We start from the raw sequence: 7,748 nt of genomic DNA, 5'->3' as shown, positions 1-7,748 counted from the left end.
ATACCATAGACAAATCGGGGGCAAAACCTACCTTGGTGACAAACATAAGGAAACTATTGTTTTTGTGTATATTAGAACATGTTTGGTATTTGCATAAAGTTGGCAATAATCAGGAATTTGTAAGCGTATTTTCATGTCGTTTTAAGAAATTCCTACATTTTGAGTGGCTTACTGATGTTTATTCCCTAGACAAACTGGTTACATATCGGTAATTTGAAGTTTACATTGCAGCCGGAAAAATACTTAAAATCTGTTTATTAGCTCTTGCACGGTTTCGATGTTCTTCTCACCGCCTTCGCATTGAAAGAGATCGTGCTGTAATTGAGAGATACGAACGTATTTGCCCTTCTTGTGACATAGATGAAATTGGAAATGAGTTTCACTTTCTCCTTGTTTGCCCATATTACCATGAATTGTGAACCTCATACTTATCCAATACATGTTATAATACCCCGTCTTTTGATAAATTTATAGATCTTGTTACTTCTCAAAATTCTGACATTTTACAACCACTGGCTGCATACATCTTTCATCCATTGAAACTTAGGAATGAGATATGTAATTTGATTTAAATAATATGTAACGTATTATTATTTTTTATTGCACGTGTAAATACTTTTATGGGCCGATGGCCTTGAATTTGTAAATAAAGGCCATATATATGTATATATAAGTTATAGAGTATCGCAATTTTACGGTATTGCACTGGGTACTTCCATTCCCTTCATTCTACCATATCTACCATAGGAAATGCGAATTCCAAATATGGAGCGATTACGCGCGTGAGCGTTCTCTAATAATAATAATAATAATAATAATAATTCAATGATATATCATTGAATACGTTTGGTTAACGTTTTCACGAGTTGATTAACTTTTTATTATTATTTGTTAAATTTTCCATGAAAAGTTCGACGAACAGTCCACGTCACGTTTGGACATGTTGAATGATTCATATGCGACCAGTTATATAGTATGGGTAACGCTTAATAAAAGTTCGTTGTGAAAAATCGAATCTGACCTTTAGGAAACGTACAGGGTGAGAATGTGCGTGGATGGTTGGATGCGTTTACAACATATTGTAACGTAAGACGTGTCTATTAAAGATAGTTGCAGGGCTTTTACTACGAAGAACACATTATTTGAACAGGAGCACTGCAGCGATGCATATCGATACTGGATCTTATCTTTTAGTATTACCCTTATACAGACGATATACACTGTCGTTTGCTGTGGGCGGCTTGATGCAAACAACAGTTAATCTAACGTATCCACCAAAGTGCTGTATGAATTGGTTTCTCGGGATTGCTTTCCAGTTTTCAATATTGTGTACAGTAATGACGGCGGGTCGCAGTAGTTATGTGCCACCAAAACATGTCTATTCCTTGTTGTCTTCTGTTGACGATTAAATCTAATAGCTATCGGTATAGTTGAAGAAAGTTATGAAATAAACACAGAAGAAAGATCCAGATAGCTAAAATAATATATATTTTCGTTAGTTTCACTATCAGTACATCCAGATCTAAGGGCAAGGCCCAATGTCTTGCTACACTGTGTGACGTGAATCAGCGTGGAATGGTTAAGCGATCTCAGCACGTAATAAGCTACATGTTAGCAAATGCCAAAAACCGAAGAGAAGAGGCGCCGTGACGTGTAGCTATGCGATTTAGTGCCGTACGCGAGCGTCGGTTTGAGTCACGCACGTAGGGCACGCTTTCTTCTCTTTAACTTAGTATCTACGTTACCGTGTAATCAGTCATGTTTACATGCTTTAGTTTCTGTCTAATATCAGATACTATAAGTTTGCAATAATTACACGGTTTATTTTGCTGCACTGTTAATATCCGTTGACTCAATTGGATGGATACACTGTGTGACGTGGTTTGGGGAAGCCGTAGTACACTATCTGTGACACGCAGCTAGACGATTTAGTGCCGTACGCGAGACGCGGTTTAAGTCACACACACAAGACATGTTTGTTTTTTCGTTATGCCTAATGTTCAATCCACTGCGCTTAAAGCGGTTATATATTAGGAAACAGACCATCCACAAATTAAGGTATGATATATTTTAACAGGTTGACAGGCAAATATTTCAATTAAAAATAATGCGTTGTACCATTTTTGTTGCACACTTGTCAGAAAAGACAGGTAGCATATTCACCAAGGTTATAGAAATATTTTATCTATTTATCTGTCTTTATTTATTTTCAAAAAGCCTCCACTTCGAAACATTAAAATGTTTGTTTTATAAAAATATATGTTTACGAGATAAAAGGCAGTATAAGGCAGCCATATCTAAGATATTATCAGCATTAATTTATAATAGAATTCATATTCACGTCCATACCACCAGCAGCGCTTCTTTTTAATTACCATACTTAGCATGTTTGCTACTTACATTACAGCATAATCAATACAAGTGAATATTATGACGTCATTGCAGCCGATTGTTCGCAATACTGTATCCCATTATTTAGCGTCTAGGCCCTGTACCATGGATATATGTTCTCAGGTGTATGTTTCATTCATATAGTCGCATTAAAAGTCTCTTATTCGGAATAGTTTACACCCGCAGGACTTCTAGCCATGTTCGATCTGAACCCTCGCTACGCAGCGGCGATTTGAAGGGGACTAAGTGTACCCGTACCAGCATAGTGCATGTTTATCGTTACAATGCTACTCCACGTACGCCACACATCAATCACTCATCCACTCGCAAATTAAATGATTATAACCATTTTTTTTTTTTTTATTTATTTATTTTTTGTGATAAAGAATTTCAAAAATTACGTTTTCAATTTAGCAGATTCAGGGGCCAGAGACTGTTAAACTGTTTCATTCACTGTGATTTTTTCTCCAAGTTTTCTGTTTTTATACATTCTGAGCGTTAGTTTTGTACTCAACCGAACCATAAAAATCGTAATCCCTATCTTATGCTTTCACAAAAACTATGCAAATTGTCCAGCAATTGCACTTGTACATACAATCACATCTTCAGAAGGTGTTATGACATTTAAAACGACCAGAAGATGCGTTCAACTTTAAAGATCAGCGGTCGTGACACTGTCACCTTTGACGAAACTCGATGATAACCACTGCTGAAATTTCCACGTGTATAAATCAGTGATTTGTTACAGAAGTTCTAAATGATCACGATAAAGGTCGGATTGTCGGTAATCGTGACCATCGTATCCCTTTACATTGAAACTCAGACTGAGATTGAAGCAGCAGACTGCCGGTGCGGGGGCGTACAATCAACAGTGTGCAAACACAACTTCAGACTTCTCTGTTTCAGTTGTTAACGTCTTAGTTCACAAAAGGCATACAATAATAACGTCGGTGCGTACGATTTACGAGGGTGTAAGTTTCGGTATTTTGTAAAAACCTCGAAATATATAGTACGCATTAAAATGTACACAATTGAATGCGTGCAATGTGTATATTTGAATTTATATTCATATATAATTCATGTTTTTAATTCATATTCAAAAGTCTATAGTATACTATGTAGTGAAGTGAGATAAACCAAGCACTGTCACTGATAGCATTGTTCGTATAAGCTTCCCAAGTACGGACATGATTACAATTCCCGAAACTCCACGCTGTTAGTAAGTTGCATTCATGACAATCATTTGATTCAGGTAGCAATCACAGGCGCTCGGAACGTTTCTTGGATAATACAAATGACCTAAATTAGGGTCGGCATAGTTAGTCAGTCGCCGGTACATTCGCCTACCACTTATATAATAACACATGGTAGAAAAGCGTTGACACCATGACATCGAAATTTCCTGAAAATATCACGATTTTTGAAATTATATTAGATGGTGGTGTAATTTTGCTCTGTTTCGATTTTTATAGGATGTCACCTGTTTTATTTCAAATAAAAGTAATATAAGTCGATCGATAGTTTCTATCGATATCATGTATGAAGCAGGATGAAATATAATTTCGAAAATTGTGTTATTTTCGGACAATTTCGATATCATGGTAAAAAAGTTTTGTGTTATTATATGAATGGTCAGGGAATGTACCGGCGACTGACTAACTATGCCGATCTTAATTTAAGTCCATTTTATTATCCAAGAAACGTCCCGGGCGCCTGTGTAATATACTAAGTACTAATTTTCGGACTATTTATGGCCCATCATAGCGTTCTAACCTAATTTAAGTCAGTGGCATACTATTTGAGCTCTTCAATTTTTAAGACTTCTAATAACTTTCTCGGAATATAGAATATCTGATCACCTGTCAACGGCTCTGGTCATGCACAAACAATTCTGAAGCAATGAATTTGATTCTATCTTGTGTTTTTATCCAATCAGATTGCTGCATTGCCGAATTTGATGTACATAGAATGACTTGTTTGCGTAGCTGCCTTAAGACCAAGACTAAACCCATGACAAATCGTTTTGTTCTTATAAAATACAGATCACATGGCTTCAAAAAAGAAACCCCGAACAAGTTTTACTTTACTAAAAGAAACTACCATGTTGAGTTCGAAATCACACAAAAATGATTGATTATAACGGTGATTGGCTTTCGGGCTATCAGATGTTTTGAGTCAGATCATAAATATTCATTGGTTAATCGTTGTGCAGCTCTAGACTTGCACACAGTGCCCAGTGGCCACATTTGGAATATGCAAATTACTTGAAAACAATGTCAACAAATTCCAAAAGGTCAACGCCCACGCACACTTGTTCATGCACGCATCTTGACAGGACTTGATAGTTGATTTTAAAGTATGATACTTCTTCTAAAAATGTATATTTATTAATGTTGTGGGCGACAGAATATAACGACAAAATGTCTCGGCCTGCGACTTCGACATTTTATGTTGGGTTGAATTATATATCCCAGAAGATAACTCCTATCAGGGCTTTATCTTATACATATTTAATAATTTTAAATATTGAAAAAATGAAGAGACGACTAAACGTCTTATATATTCTATTCATAACAGCTTCCTAAAAATATGCACGTATAATCAAATGCCATGTGTATTAAATTATAGCGAATGTCTTACATAAAAATTAATGAGCTTTTTTTCCGCTATATTACAATCGCTTGAATGAATATTTTATATGTAAACGAAGAATGCCGATAAACCATCAATTGAGATGTAAATCAAGAATGAGATTGTGCATCGAGTGTGTGTTCAATTAGTCAATTTGGTCAAAGTACAGTAACAAAAGCAGCGTTATTGATATGAAGAATGTAACCAATAAATTTATAAAAATCATAAGAAAAAAACTTGTTCAATACTATCCGAGTGTGGTGATCAACAGTTTAAACCGCGACATGTTCATTAACCTGTGTCGCTTTTCGTAATATATACTTCGATTTGTTGACGAAATGATACTGGATATTCAGAAATATGTAACTATATTATAACAACAGTTCTTTGTTAAATCACAATTGATTTAAACTTACTTTGTTAATCGAGCGTGGGAGTGACTTGCTTCGATTACATTTTGTTCTGAAAGATAAATACCTTATCATTGACTGAGTTTGTATAATTTTCTCGATGTTCTTCGAATATCTATAGGAACAGTGAAACTGGCTACACAACGTCATTATTAGACAACAATAAGAACTAACTACATACGTATCTCCGAGCTGAGTATCTCTGAGACACGTACAATACCCTGGGCAGATTGACCTTACTAATACTACTCCATGTATAAAATAAAAACGTTCTACTTAAAACTTATATAATATTTATGCAATAAAATTTATTCTAAGAATAATATTTTTTACATGCGAATATTCATCAAGCATTATTGAATAAGTCCTATTCCAATAAATGTATATATTTTTCCCCAAGTACACGCATGTGGGTATTCTATTTACGAATTTATATTTGATACATCACACAGTCTGGAATGTTGAAAATCTGACTTGACGTAATTTACGTAAATGCGGAAGAATGACACGGATCGCTTTGTCTACGATGACATACGTAATAACCGACAGACGTAGTAAGTGTACCTTGTACGATTTTCAACGTATCAAGCAGGAATGTCAACCATTCTTAGCGGAGACATGCAGAATAAATATTATGTGTACTATTACAATACATGTTTTTATTACTGGTATATTTATTTGTTTCCTGAGCCATTCAAACATACACAAGAATCACATTCCCATCGAGTTTGTGTTATACAACACAAAATATTGTGTTCATAATGGATTAAATTCAGTCAGAAATACGCACCACTCCCATTTTCCACCAGGACGTTCCACGCCAAGCCACATAAGTATTTTACTCGTATACATCGATTCATCACTATACACAGCAAAGTTCAAACATGTACGAGATATCATGCTCCGTCCGTTTACTGGCATGTTTTCTACTAGTACAACACGTTATAGGTGAGACACTTTTTTCCATTGTATGTTTTTGATCTCCGTAATCTCAGTGTCAAAGAAAAAAATATACGTTCTAATTGAATGATTACTGTTATGCATGTGTTTCTAAAGGTCGTTGGCTGCCGCTAATCTGCCAAATTGGCTTTACAATCGGGCTGATTTATACTGAACCTTCAAGCACATTGTTTCTCTTTGTTCGATTCCAATTTCCAGTATAGCAATTATGTGTCACTGGAATATACCATCGATATAATTGTGTACACTAATTTTCATACTGTACATTAATAAATTGTATTATTTCTTATACTAAGAAACTAACTTAAACTATTTAGAATTGAACAATAACCACGTCACACACCGTCAAATTTCCGTACAATATACAGATTAACGAAATGCCCACAATACATTTATTAATTCGCCCTAGGTCAATCACTCGGTTGCAACATGTTTGATAATTCCAAACGAATGGTTTCTCTAAGTAGTCTGCGACCAAGTCAGCAAAAACAAGTGTCAAGTGCCGAAGAATGCTGTGAAGTTTGTCATAGCAAAACATGGTGTTTGTCCTGGACGTACGATAAGAGAGAATGGAATACGGGTCGTAACTGCTTCCTGAATGACAATATTCCAGCATCGCAATCCCGAGATTGCTGTGTATCCGGAGTAGTTGAAGGTCGGTTTTTCACGGGGGCAGTCGGATAGAGGTGGCAATCAGTGTTTCGTGTACTACCAGTGTTAACCAACTACATCATCGACGCTAGCAGCTTTGAAATATTAACAATAGCGTTTTGTTTTCAAAAAATATCATAATTCCCTGAGACGCATTTTCATCATACGGCGAATAAACACTGGGATGAACACGAGCAATATTTCCAGAAATCTCCGAATAATTGTGGCAAATTAGCAAAATTCATCTTATGACATCTTATGGTCGGTGACATGGGGTGAAGTTAATTATCATATGTTATGTTTTTTTTTACATTGGCATATACAGATAATACTATTTAAGTATACTCAAAGTTAGTGTGCATTATACGCATGTTATGTACAGATGTAGAGCTTGTATTAGCCTTATAACCATATAAGAAAACTCAACAGTAACAGAGACTAAAATTCTCTTTTTTAAACTCCTATACTTCTTTACTCGCATGGGTTGAGCGGAAATTCGATGAAGCCAATTATAAGCGATTCTCTCTATTGGGTCCACTGCTGTAATATTTTCAGATACAATATTAACCGATATTAATACTCAGCCATAAAATGATCTACCAATTGATATTAGTACAAAATATCAGCATAGGATATTATTTATTCATCAGACATATTACCGATGGTCTTAATTAGAAGATTCATTTATAAATGACACATAACACA

The sequence above is a fragment of the Saccoglossus kowalevskii genome, chromosome 11 (assembly GCF_978046115.1).
Source record: "Saccoglossus kowalevskii chromosome 11, keSacKowa6.1, whole genome shotgun sequence".
Classification (NCBI taxonomy): Eukaryota; Metazoa; Hemichordata; class Enteropneusta; family Harrimaniidae; genus Saccoglossus; species Saccoglossus kowalevskii.
This window is presented reverse-complemented; position numbering follows the sequence as displayed.